The sequence below is a fragment of the Lathyrus oleraceus genome, chromosome 2 (assembly GCF_024323335.1).
Source record: "Lathyrus oleraceus cultivar Zhongwan6 chromosome 2, CAAS_Psat_ZW6_1.0, whole genome shotgun sequence".
Classification (NCBI taxonomy): domain Eukaryota; kingdom Viridiplantae; phylum Streptophyta; class Magnoliopsida; order Fabales; family Fabaceae; genus Lathyrus; species Lathyrus oleraceus.
The window spans coordinates 364103107-364118005 of NC_066580.1; positions in this window are offsets into that span (position 1 = coordinate 364103107).

The window sequence follows — 14899 nt, forward strand, 5'->3', positions numbered from 1 at the left end:
CAGTTTATGCCTTTTGCCCCTAACTTTTGTCTGGATCGCCCTTTCGGGTTTTCAATCCACCGGGACGCTTTTTTTGTGTGCCTAAGTTGCCCTTTCAGGTTTTCAACTTAGCGAGCTATCATTTTTTATTCATCCCTAATTTCTGCCTGAATCATCCCTTCGGGTTTTTGATCCACCGGGATACCCTTTTTTTTTGCCTAAATCGCCCTTTCAGGTTTTCGACTTAGTGGGTTTTTATTAGGCATAGTATTTTTTAACTGCATCAGAGTTCACGGGGTGTGAGAGCTCTTCATCATCCATAGTTGTGAGAATCAAGGCACCTCCGGAGAAGGCTTTCTTCACAACATATGGGCCTTCATAATTGGGAGTCCACTTCCCACGTGAGTCCTTGTGTAGTGGCAAGATCTTCTTGAGCACGAGGTCTCCTTCTCTGAATTCCCGAACACGTACTTTCTTGTCAAAAGCCCTCTTGAGCCGTTTCTGGTATAACTGTCCATGACACAAAGAAGTCATTCGCTTCTCATCTATGAGGTTTAACTGATCAAATCTATTTTGAATCCATTCAGCCTCTTCTAGCTTAGTCTCCATCAAGATTCTCATTGAAGGTATCTCCACTTCAATTGGGAGAACCGCTTCCATCCCATATACCAAAGAGAATGGGGTTGCCCCTGTTGAAGTGCAGACGGAAGTCCGATATCCATGCAGTGCAAAGGGTAGCATTTCGTGCCAATCCTTATAAGTTTTCACCATTTTCTGCAAGATCTTCTTGATGTTTTTATTAGCGGCTTCAACAACGCCATTCATCTTTGGACGATATGGTGAAGAGTTATGGTGCTCAATCTTGAAGCTTTCACATAGTTCTTTCATGGTCTTATTGTTCAATTCGTCCCATTATCTGTAATGATCCGACTTGGAACTCTATAACGGCAAATAATCTCTTTCTTGAGGAACCGTGCAACCACTTATTTTGTCACATTAGCATAAGAGGCGGCTTCTACCCATTTGGTAAAGTAATCAATGGCAACCAGGATGAAGCGGTGATCGTTGGAAGCTTTAGGCTCGATGGCGTCAATCATGTCAATGCCCCACATTGAGAACGACCAAGGTGATGTTAGAACGTTTAGTAGGGTTGGAGGCACGTGTACCTTATCTGCATAGATTTTGCATTTATGATATTTTCTAGCATAATTGAAGCAATCGGATTCCATGGTCAACCAATAATAACCAGCTCTCAAAATCTTCTTGGCCATGGCATGCCCATTAGCATGAGTTTCAAAGGATCCTTCATGAATCTCCTTGATCAACAGGTCCGCTTCATGTCCATCCACGCACCTGAGCAGAATCATGTCGTGGTTTTTCTTGTATAACACACCATTGCTTAAGAAGAATTTGGATGCTAACTTCCTCAATGTTTTCTTATCAAGGGTTGTTGCATCTGTTGGATATTCTTGGTTTTGCAAAAAGCATCTGATGTCGTGAAACCAAGGTTTACCATCGGCTTCCTCTTCAATCAACTGACAGTAGGCAGGCTCAACCTTCCTCTCTATCTGAATGGGAGGCGCTTCATTATGGAATCTAACTTGGTACGTTGAAGACAACATAGCTCCATGACATAGGCACGATATGGGATCAACTTGGTATCACGGGTTTCCCATTCTCCCTTGACTTGGTATATCACCAAGGCTGAGTCTCCACATACTTCGAGGATTTTGATTTGGAGGTCAATTGCTGCTTCAATGCCTAGGATGCACGCCTCATATTCTGCTATATTGTTTGTGCAATCAAAACACAACCTTGCTGTGAAAGGAGTGTACCCACCATTCGGGTTCAATAGGACAGCTCCTACGCCATGCCCCATGTAATTGGAGGAACCATCGAACACGAGCTTCCACCGAGATCCGGGTTCAGGTCCTGGGATTTCACAATCTTTTACTACCATAATGTCTTCATCAGGGAAGTCAAATTTCAATGGCTGGTAGTCTTCAACGGGCTGGTTTGCCAGGTAATCAGATAACACACTTCCTTTAATGGCTTTCTAAGATACATATTGGATGTCATACTCAGATAGTAACATCTGCCAACGGGCGAGTCTTCCAGTTAAAGCGGGCTTTTCAAAGATATATTTTATTGGATCCATTTTTGAGATCAACAAAGTAGTGTGGCAAATCATGTATTGTCTTAGACGGCGAGCGGACCATGCTAAAGCACAACAGGTTTTCTCCAAGAGTGAATACCGGGTTTCACAATCGGTAAACTTCTTGGTCAGATAGTAGATGGCATGCTCTTTTCGGCCGGTTTCGTCATGCTGTCCCAGCGCACATCCCATTGACTTTTCAAGCACAGTTAAGTACATAAAGAGTGGTTTCCCCTGAACACGTGGAATTAGAATAGGGGGCTCTTGTAAGTATTTTCTGATCTTCTCAAAAGCCCTTTGGAAGTCGGAGTTCCATTCAACTACTTGATCGTTTCTAAGCAACTTGAATATAGGTTCACACGTAGCAGTCATATGAGATATAAACCTAGAGATATAGTTCAAACGTCCCAAGAATCCTCTAACTTCTTTCTCTATACGTGGAGCAGGAATTTCTTGTATTGCTCTAACCTTGTTTGGATCTACCTCAATTCCTTGCTGACTAACAATGAAACCAAGCAATTTTCCAGATCGGACACCGAAGGTGCATTTAGCAGGATTCAACCATAGTTGAAATTTCCGAAGACGCTCAAATAGATTTTGCAAGTGATCTATATGATCCTCTTCACTTTGGGATTTTGCAATCATATCATCTACATAAACCTCAATTTCCTTATGCATCATATCATGGAAAAGAGTGACCATTGCTCTTTGGTAAGTTGCTCCAGCATTTTTGAGACCGAATGGCATTACCTTGTAGCAAAATTTTCCCCAAGGGGTGATTAATGTGGTCTTTTCCATGTCTTCTAGATGCATTTTGATTTGATTATAACCCGAGAATCCGTCCATAAAGGAGAAGACCGCGAACTTAGTAGTGTTGTCTACCAAAGTGTCAATATGTGGCAGGGGGAAATCGTCCTTTGGACTAGCTTTGTTTAGATCCTTGTAATCAACACACATCCTGACCTTGCCATCCTTTTTGGGTACTGGTACAATATTATCTATCCATTGGGGGTACTTCGCAACTGCTAGAAAACCGGCATCAAATTGACGTTTCATCTCGTCACAAATCTTTAGAGCCAGGTCGGGTCTTTCTCTTCGAAGCTTCTGCTTCACTGGCGGGTAATCTGGCTGTAGTGGTAGCTTGTGGACAACAATATCAGTATCTAAACCTGGCATATCCTGATACGACCAAGCAAATACATCTACATATTCTTGTAGCAACTTGATCAATCTTTCTTTGATGCTTGCCCCAAGTGTAGTCCCAACTTTGACCTCTTTCTTTTCTTCCTCAGTGCCAAGGTTAATTGTATCCACTGGTTCTTGATGTGGCTGAAGGGCCTTTGACTCGTGCTCGAGTAGCCTTTCCAATTCGTCAGGGAAATCACAATCTTCCTCAATATTCTCTTCCGCTTGGTAGATGGGGAGTTCAAAGTTATAGGAAGTAGTGGGGTCATCAAATTCAACTGGTTTATTGATTATTCTGCATGTTTTTTAAATGACGGTTTTTTAGAAAAGTGGAAATAAAGTGCAAAAGAATTAAAAATATTTTTGTAGTTTTTGAAAGGATTTCCATTTTAAGGAAAGAAAAACAAATGAATGAACGATAAGAATTTGAACAAAATGCTCTTTATTTGTCATAATGATTTTGAAATTTAAAGTGGCCCTACAAATGATCCGTTAGCCTTGGGTAGAGCTAAGGATTTTCAAAAAACAAAGGAAAACGCAATTACTTTGACACAGGAAAATCTTCTGGAATCTCAACTGCTTCCTAATTTGTTAAGGCTGCTTCACACCGATATATCAGATTTGATGCTTCTCCATATTCAGTGTCATCTTCAACGACACCAACTTGATCCCCATGGATAAATCCTGTGCTTAGGAAAACTTCTTGTATGCTCCGAACGCGGTCTTTTGTAGGGACCAGGGCTCCTTCCTTAGCAGAAGGCTTGTACCCCAAACCAAATCGATCATTTTTCTCGCTGACATTGATGACTTGCCCCCAACCCGTAGGACCTCCACTTTCAACTGCTGACCTTGCACTATTCAAAGAGGCGAATGACAAACTGGTTTTCTCAATAGGATCCTTTATTTCTGCAAGTGTGGCATTGGATATTTCAAGTGCTTGGAAAGAGGTCTCTAAGGCATCTTCATCAACCTCGATATAATGGAAAGAGGAGAGTTGACTAATGATAAAATCTTCTTCACCTGAGACAATGACGAGCTTGTCATCAACGACAAACTTCATTTTCTGATGCAAAGTAGAAGTCACTGCCCCAGCAGCATGTATCCATGGACGTCCCAAAAGGCAGCTATAAGCAGGATTTATGTCCATGACTTGGAAAATTATAGGGAATACGTGCGGTCCAATTTGGATTGGTAGCTCTACCTCCCCAACTACTGTCCTCCGAGAACCATCAAATGCTTTTACCACAAGTGCAATAGGTTTCATTTCCGAACCTTGGTAAGATAATTTAGCAAGTGCCCTCTTTGGTAGAACATTGAGGGACGATCCAGTGTCAACTAAGACCCTAGCCAGAGCATCTTCTTGGCACTTTATGGATACATGTAAGGCGCGGTTGTGATTCTTCCCTTCCTTGGGTAGCTCTTCATTGCTGAAACTTAGAGTGTTGCAGGCTGTGATATTGGCGACCACCCCATCGAATTGGCTAACTGTTATATCTTGGGTAACATGAGCTTGAGCAAGCACTTTCAGTAGAGCCTCCCTATGAGCTTGGGAATTCAGAAGCAAGGACAAGATATATATTTTTGACAGTGTTTGATGTAACTGATCGACTATCTTGTAGTCTCTTTTCTTTATCATTTTTAGAAATTCAATTGCTTCATCTGACTGCACTACCGGCTGTACCCCTCTATACTCTGGGGAAGGATTTACAGTTGTAGCTTCCCTTGTTGGTTCTTGAGGGATTATATTGACATCGGGAGTATAAATCCGACCGCTGCGGGTCATTCTGCTCGTCCCTGCGATGTTAGTGATATTGGTGTCAACATTCTCCAAGCCTTTCTCACCTTCAACATCTTTGGGTTCTTCATCTACCACTCCATCTACCATAGTTATGTCATATTTCCAAGGTACCGCTTTGGTGCTTTCAAAGGGAAAGGGGGTAGGCATACAAACTACCACAGGTGATGGATGAACAACATCTTTTCTTTGATAAGTTATCTCAACAGGTTCTGGTAGATTGAAAAAGGGTTCAATGACTGAAATTTCCTCGTTTGTTGCAGGACCACAAACTTGTAAAACACCTTGATCCATCAAGTTTTGAATATCAATTCGTACCACTTTACATCCCCTTGGATAAACGACACATTCTTCACAGTTGTCGTGACATGTATCAACCAAACTAGCTCCCACCAATCTTGTATGGAGTGCTAGCAACGGAGTTTTAACATCTTCAACATTTTTGGTTATACAAACATCAGAAACATCCTCAATGGCATTAACATCACCATGCGCCGGCAGAGGGTTACTTTTTACGTTGGGTCCAACATCTCGGAATGAAAGGATCTTCTTCTCAACCAGCTCTCGCACAATATGCTTCAAAGAATAACATCCCTCTAGATCATGCCCAGGGGCACCCTCATGGAAAGGACAATGGGCATCTTGTTTGTACCATGGAGGTAAAGGATTTGGTGGAGGACCCAAAGGTCTGGGAGTCACCAACCATTTCTGCAGTAACGATGGGTATAACTCAATGTACGTCATAGGGATTGAAGCGAAAGGAGGTCTACCTCTTTGTACCCTATTTTGATTTGGAAGATTTTGTGGACGTGGAGCCTGTGCCCTCGGCTGTTGATAAGCGGGTGGCATTGATGCTTGCTGGTATACTGGTGCTTGTTGAATAGGTTGATAGACAGGAGCTTGTGATTGGTTGAAATTTGGTGTGAGTGCTGCCACATACGGTTGTTGAATATACTGCACTGGATAAGTTGGTTGTTGCTGAGCAAATTTATGTTGCTTCTTCCATGAATGACTCCTTCTTTGACCGGTTGACACTGCGTTTGTTTCACTCTCTTTCTTCCTTTGGAAACTTCTGGGAAACTTTTTGACATTATTACCAGATGTTTCAGAGGTGGTTATCATTTTTCCATTCTTCAATCCAAGCTCGACCTTTATGCCCACGACAACCAAGTCAGAGAAGCTCGCTGATACACTATTCACCATCCTTTCATAGAACATAGGTTTTACCGTATCCATGAACCAATCTGCTAACTCCTTCTCAACAAGGGGTGGTTCGACTTGCGAGGCCACTTCCCTCCATCGTTGTGCATATTCCTTAAAAGACTCGTTATCTTTCTGGGACATGCTGAGCAATTGCCTCCTATCTAGGGCCATATCCATGTTATACTTATAATGTTGGATGAAAGCATCAGATAAGTCTTGGAAACAACGAATTCTACTTTGATCAAGGCTTAAGTACCACTTAGAGGGAGCACCCCTCAAGTTGTCTTGGAAGCAATGTATCATAAGTTTATCGTCCTCTACGTGCGCAACCATTTTTCGATAGTACATAATAAGGTGACTTTTAGGACATGAGTGGCCCTCATACCTATCGAAATCTGGGGTCTTGAATTTCGCAGGAATCACAAGACCGGACACTAAGCACATCTCCCTAGCAGCAGTATCGAAGACTTGGTCACCTTCCATAGCCCTTAACCTTTTCTCAAGAATCTGGAAATTCTCTTTCATTCCTCTTATGTCTTCATGCCTTTCATCATCTTTGTCCGAAAAATCTGGAGCATGTTGTTGATCTTCAAAATAAGGTTGCACGTGTGCATGGACAAGAGGTGGTGCGAACGTGTGGACCACTGGATGAGTTTCATTGATAGTTGGTAGAGGAACCGTCTGCTGAGTGGATTGTACAAAACCAGGGGCGCCTTCAACTGGAGGTGTGAAGCCGGGAGGTAAACCATAGACTGGCCAAGTGGTCGGCACTGTCCTTGCAGGTTGGGGTTCAATCGTAGGACCAGTGATTTCTGAAACGACCGTCATTTGGGTGTCCAACTTGGCCTTAATGACTTGTAGTATCTCCATGACTTGACCCATGTTTCCTCGTAGGTCTTCAAGTTCTGAGCTTACTCTCTCCAATTCTTGTTCTTGATCTTCCATTCTTTGACGAGCGCTGACTCTGGTGTTGTAGTGGTGTTGAGGACTCAGTGTGGAACTGAAGAAGACACAAAAATGAGTTTTTTTGTTTGACGAATGACATGAGTGTATGTTATGGGTGCATTTTGTGCAAAGCTCTGAGTTATCTTTATTATTTATTCCAGCAATGTTAGAATGTATTAAATAAGAATAACACGTAATAATTGAGGCCCAAAATGACAACTTCCATTAATCAAAATCAGATTCGAGTATAAAAGGATTTAACTTCAAGTAAAAATGATTCAAATACAAAAGATTTAAACACAAAAAATTCAAATTCAAGTACAAGTAAACTTAAGCTCCGTCTCAGCTCGTATGATCGTAGCAAGATCTGTGGTGAGCTCCTTCATCATTTTCTTACAAAACTTGACTAAATTGAAAACTTGAGGAGGCATGTTTTCTGGACACATACACCAATCCGCTTCCTGGAGTTTTTCTGGGAGTTCTAGCATGTTGAGGTTAACAAATCTAGCTAAGTTGCGGAACTTGCCATTCCATTCAACATAGAGCTCTTGGAGTTTCTTGATGACTTGTTGATCTTCATCTAAGGCTGCTCTAGCCTCTATATACAACCTTTTCCAATACACACAATCATTCTTTAGGAGCAAGTAGGCTGCATCACCTTCTTGGCTCTCTAAAACTGCAAACCTCCTATTAGCTTCTTCCAACAGGTACTTGAGATGGTGACAGTTTCTTTCAGCTTATTCCTTTTGGAGTATCTCGCGAGACAACTTTTCCTTGCATTTATTCAGAGTGTCCCTCAGTTCACAGATTTGTGCTTCAAAGTCGGGCTTAATTTCTTTCTTATCCATAAGAGATCTATCCAACATTCTCCCTAACTCACAGATTCTATATTCAGCTTTCTTGAGCTCTTCCTTCCTGGTTCGGATCACTGATGTGGAACCTATAAGGATATGATCAAGATCGTCCTTCTGGTCTTCCAATAGCCTGGCTCTCTTGTTACTATCCCAAAGTTCCTGGGCTTTCCCCTTACGTTCCTCCTTTAAATTCTGATTTTCCAAGATGACTCGGTTCATCTGAATTCGTGATTCAGTATTCTCCAATTCGAGCTCCTTAACCTTAGTAGTGAGTTTCTCCATGTCCTCAGGGAGTATAGGCTTGGCCTCAGGAGTTTCGGGAAAAGCTGAAGCCTTTAAGATAAATGGCAAATGGACTTCCCTAACTCTTTCTTTCACCCATTGAGTGTAAGGTTCTTTGGCGAGAAGGTTTCTTTTTCCAAACTCTTTACCCTTCCTAACAACCTTTAACCAAGCCTTTCGTATCGCTCTTACATCAAGATTACTTGCTTGGATGTCAAAGAGCACAAATGGCTGTAAGTCCTTTGCGTCAGGAGGACCATCCATGGAGTAGCCGTGTTGCATTCGAGATAACATATGGTTATAATTGATGCAACCCTTAGTACCCAACAACGGTACATTAGGAAATTCCCCACAGCTGACTATAATGTCTGGGGTTTCCCACTCTCGAATATACCATCGGATGGAACTTGCAGTGAGAGAAGCTAATCTTTGAGGAGATTTAAGTTCCTTTGCCACAAAAGGGCCTTTTTTGGGCATGTGTTGCATGAACCAAGTATAAAGCAAAGGAGCACAACACAACAAAGTTCAACCCCTATTTTCGTGTCGAGCGTGAAGGGCATGGTAAATGTTAGCTAAGAGAAATGGTACGGGATTGCCGGAGAGAAAGACTTCTATGGCTACCTGATCCACAAATTTTTCAACGTTTGGGAAGAGCGCAATCCCATGGATCAATAAAGCCAACACAACATAGAATGCATTCCAATTTCCCTTTTTCTTGAACTTCAGAGCTAAATCTTCCAAAAACGTCATGGCAAAACCTTCGTAACCCCCTTTCTCAACCCAATTGTCTAGAACAGTCGGGACATTGATACTTAGGGCTAAAGCTATCTTCTTTGGGCCCGCTTCTTCTTCGAGCTTTGGAAATGGATTGAAAAATCTTTCAATTTGAGACCCACGATTCTCTCAAGTTCTTCCAAAGTAGGAGCTAGTTGGAAATCAACGAATATGAAACAGCGTAGAGGTGGATCATAATATTGTGCCAAAGAGCTGATAATCCCATAGTCAATTTTCTTAGTCAGAAGGCTCAAAATTTTCCCATTGTTTTTTCCGAAGTCATCACGTTTACTGAGAGTCAAATCAGAGATCAAACCCTTTAGACTGTCAAGCTTAGGTTCCTTGTACTTAAGTGTGAAAGTGTTTCTCCTTGGAGTTGTCATTTTCAAGTTCTCAATTCCTGAAACAAGTAAGAGATAACTAAGAGCTTGCTTTTTATGATGTTGATGCAATGTATGTGGATGAATGTGATGCATTTTTTTGTATAAGTTCAATAGGCTTAAGGCATAGATAAGTCTGATTGCTTCGTATAGAACATGGTTCTCACCAGGTATGATCTAAGGTTTCAAAAAAAAAGTTCCTAGAGTCATGGCTCCATTAGACTGTTTGCTACCTGCGGCAACTTACTTGTCGGGCATCAGCTTCATCTAAAGAATCTACTCTAAGTGAGGTTCTCGCATTGATCCAATGAGAAATTCAACTCGCAGACCCACGCTACGCAACCATCTTTCCTAGCTGGACAAAGAATTAAGGTTCTACAAATGGTTCTTAGAGTCATGGATCCTAAAGAAAATATCGAAGCTTATGACAACTTACTTGCCGAGCAACAACATCCTCTCAAGAATCTACTCTAAGTAAGGTTCTCGCATTGACCCAACGAGAAATTCATCTCGCGGACCCGCACTACTCAACCTCGTCCTATCTTATGTTTTTACTCGAGACTCGGGTAAAAAGTCTTTTTCACATGGTTTGCAATCATAGTATCCAAGTACCAAAGCATAATCGAACCAATACAACAGATTTATATCAATATGACAATAAAGATAGCAAAAACAATAAAGAAAAGCCACACAAGTAAACAAATAAAGGCACACAAACGACCTAACTAGGCTTGACTCACTTAGGGAGATATCTAGTCCCCAGTAGAGTCGCCATCTGTCGTACCTCGAAAAATGAGAACACGACTTAGCGAAGCGCAACCGCACGCTCGCGTGATGGACTGAACAGTGTCTCCACCGAACTTTATTTATTCCTAAAAAGGAAAGCGGAAATATCGATAAAACCCAAGAAAGAACGACAATGATTATGGTCGTCGCAACCAATATCAGGGTTCGGGAGTCGATTACGCAAGGGGAAGGTATTAGCACCCCTCACGTCCGTTGTACTCAACGAGAACCATTAGGTTAATTGTGTGCGTTAGTGTTAGATTGAAATGTTGGGCTTCTCGAGTTATTAGGTGGGAAAGAAAGAATAGAAAAGAGAAGAATGTTTTTGGATTTTTGACGAAGGATTAAACCTAAGTTTTTTATTAGTGGGCCTGACAAGATTTACAAATCCTGCTCCTACGTATCTCAATAGAGAAGTCAAGGCTTACGTAGTTCTGGGTAGAAAATGTTTGTTTGTTGGTCGATTTTAGCGAAAGCTATATTGAATTAATCAACGAAAACATTGTTTTACCAAAAACAGATGAGGAGCGGACGTATACCACACATCGAATGGATTTACAAATCAACATTCGGAAAAACGTCACTTATCTCAACTCAACAATTATGGCCGAAGCATTGCTTTACATCACCTTAAGACAAGAAGTCTTTCGTTTATGAAAAGGGTTTTAAAGATCAATCGCACAACGGCGAGAAAGAGTTTGATTGGTTGGATGTATTTTTGAGTAATGGCGAGAACTTGGATGAGCGAGATATCCATCTCAAATCCTAGTCTTAGGAGTGCACGATATCCACCATGTTCCATTTCCATCTTTATTGGCAAAAGTGTTTAATAAAGATTAAGTGTTTTGAATTTGATTGAGAAAGGGGTTTGAAGAAACCGCATTGACAATGACGGCGAGAGTCAAGATAGGCGAGACATCTGAAGGAGAATTGCGGTCCAAAACGCAGCGGAAATAAAATTTTCTCCTTTAGAGATCCTTACGAATGGTCATGATCAGTGATAGAATATTTACCTCTTGTGACGACTGAAACCTTTGGTGCAGATCTCTTGTGACGATTGAAACCTTTGGTGCAGATCTCTTGTGACGATCAAAACCTTTGATGCAGATCCACGGAGCGATCACGAACGTTGAACGATGACAACGTCTCTACTCAGTCCACACGAACGGATTCCTTCAGTCTCAGTGCTAGCTGGTACGAATGAAGGCTTTGAGTGAGAGAGAGAGAGGAAGAAAAAAAACGAAATAATGCAACCGCAATGAATGCTTCTGCACAAGGGTTCTATTTATAGAGCCACTTGTGTGGGCTTCAAGCTAAAAAGCCCACTTAAGTGTATTTTGGCCCATATCTTATAATATGCCCAAAATCACTTAAGCCCATGGTACCTTACCATATTTCGTATTCTACTCGAGTACACCGTACCTTACGATGTTCTATAATTCACTTAAGGTCATCGTACCTTACGGTATTCCTTAGTTACTCTATCTCTCATCAATCCGTCCTTTGTGTGTGACCCTGTAGGTTTTCGTGATGTTGGCAATTATATTAAATCACGCATTTAACATAATAAACAGTGAGCGGTATCTAGCAACACATCACTGCTACCCAAGACACGAAAATGTCATGTGATCTGACAAAACCTTCTGTGATAATACTTATGTGTATAATTACCCTTTTGCCCTTATGTCTATATTGAACACAAGGCATAGACCGTGCCATCCTTGTCCAGTTCAATATTGGGCCCATAGACATTTATCCTGTTATGCAGGATGGGCAAATTCCATCTAGGTCACTCATGTCCCTCAGCATGCTTTGTGGAGTACCCATCAACTGTCTTTATGGTTATCCAGTTACGGACAACGCTGGATCAGCAATAAAGCACTCGACTCTACATCTAGGGTCCATTAGTGGTTTCAGGTCGAAGAGTGGTATACACCATTATCACCATGAGAATAACTTATGACACTTTGCATAACTTTATATATAGTATTCTCATAGCGGGTAAATCCGGTATAAATATTACTCATAATATTCATGCCTATGTTTAAGACTTTATAACTCTTTATCCATGATCCATGAGATGTGATCATCAGTCTACAAACATAATAGTCTTAATGCTTTAATGTTATCCCACTTCACACTAAAGCTCGACTACGAATATTTTAAGAATAGTGTCCTTATGTTTAATGTGTTCTCATGATTAAGTCACACTTAATACATTAAACAGACTATCTATTCCAGGGAATTTATTAAACAAACGTAATAAAGAAAAAGCCTTTTATTATTAATAAATAATTCGATACAAGTACCAAAAGTATTGGCCTCTAGGGCTTACACCAACAATCTCCCACTAGCACTAGAGCTAATCAGGCATACCCTTAATACCCATAGATCTAGTATGGCCATCATGCTTCTGCTGCGCAAGAGGCTTTGTCAGTGGGTCAGCAATATTGTCAAGTGGAGGTACTCTGCATATTTTCACATCTCCTCTATCTATTATCTCTCGAATGAGATGATAACGCCTAAGTATGTGTTTGGATCGTTGGTGAGATCTAGGCTCCTTGACTTGTGCGATATCACCATTGTTATCATAGTAGAGACCAATGGGATCCACAATGCTAGGAACTATGCCAAGTTCACTAATGAACTTTTTGATCCAAACAGCTCCCTTTGCTGCACTTGAGGCATCAATATACTCGGCCTCGGTTTTAGAATCAGCAACTGTATCTTGGTTTGAACTTTTCCAGCTCACAGCGCCACCGTTTAAGCAAAACACATAACCAGATTGCGATCTAAAGTCATCCTTATCTGTCTGGAAGCTAGCATCGGTGTATCCAATTACAGCCAACTCTTCCTGACCTCTATATATCAAGAATGAGTCCTTAGTCCTTCTTAAATACTTAAGGATATTCTTGATAGCTACCCAGTGAGCATCACCAGGATCAGATTGGTACCTACTCGTTGCACTTAAAGCATACGAGACATCTGGTCAAGTACATAACATGGCATACATGATAGATCCTATTGCAGATGCATATGGAATCTTATTCATGCGATCCCTTTCTTCCTTAGTTAAAGGGGATTGTGTTTTTGATAGACACAGGCCATGTTGCATAGGTATGAATCCTTTCTTGGAATCATGCATATTAAAGCGTCTCAACACTTTGTCTATGTATGTGCTCTGACTTAGGCCAAGCAGTTTTTGTGATCTATCTCTATAGATTCTGATTCCTAATATATAGGCTGCTTCACCTAGGTCCTTCATAGAAAAGCATTTCCCCAACCAAGACTTTACTTATTGTAGGGTAGGGATATCGTTTCCAATGAGTAATATGTCATCTACATATAATACTAGGAAAACGATCATGCTCCCACTAACCTTCTTGTAGACACAAGGCTCATCTTCGTTCTTGATGAATCCATATTGTTTTACTGTTTCATCAAAACGAAGATTCCAGCTTCTGGAAGCTTGCTTCAATCCATAGATTGATCTTTGTAACTTTCATATCTTTTGGGCTTCCTCTGGTATGTCAAATCCTTCAGGCTGTGTCATGTACACATCCTCAAGAAGATTTCCATTAAGGAAAGCAGTTTTGACATCCATCTGCCATATTTCATAATCATGATATGCAGCGATAGCAAGTAAAATCCGAACAGATTTAAGCATTGCAACTGGTGAAAAGGTTTCATCATAGTCAATCCCATGAATTTGTTTATATCCTTTTGCAACCAGTCTTGCCTTATAGGTATGTACCTTACCATCCATGTCAGTCTTCTTTTTGAAGACCCACTTGCATCCTATAGGGTTAATTCCTACAGGAGGCTCTACCAAGGTCCAAACTTGGTTTGTGTACATGGAATCCATTTCAGATTTCATGGCTTCTAGCCACTTCTCAGACTCGGGACCAGTTATGGCCTCTTGGTAGGTCACAGGCTCATCTTGATCCATGAGTAATACATCACCTTGATCAGTTATGAGATATCCATATCTCTCAGGTAATGCAAAGAAACTAAAGGCCATAGAAGTTTTTCCTACTATGGTGTTCGCGACGTCGTCCGACTCGTTTCACACGGAGATGTCTCGCTCCTATTCTCCGCTTCACTCTCACGCGGTCCTGCCCTAGAATCCGCGACGGCGAGGGCCTCTATTCTCCGCTTCACTCTCACGCGGTCGCCCCCTAGAATCCGCGACAACGAGTGCGACTTTGGTCGCCCACACGCTCGCGGCGGCGTCCGACCTTCTACCCACAAACTCGACCGCTCTAGCCTCACTGCTTCAACCGATATTTGTTTGTTCCACCATGGATGTTACCAAGTTATGATGCAAGCATATAAACAAAAACAAAAGCGGAAATAAAAAGACTCATAGGGAGTTCCAGGTAAATCTATTTCTCCTTACCTTTTATTGCTTATGACTATCCTATATTCGGTCTCCCTTTCACTTCTGCTTTGTGGCCTTTCTTCTGCTTTGCTGGATTATAATGAATGGATGATTTTGAGTTCTGTTGTTTATGTGTGTGAACTGAATGGATTGTTGAGAATAATTTTTTTTCAGCCTCCT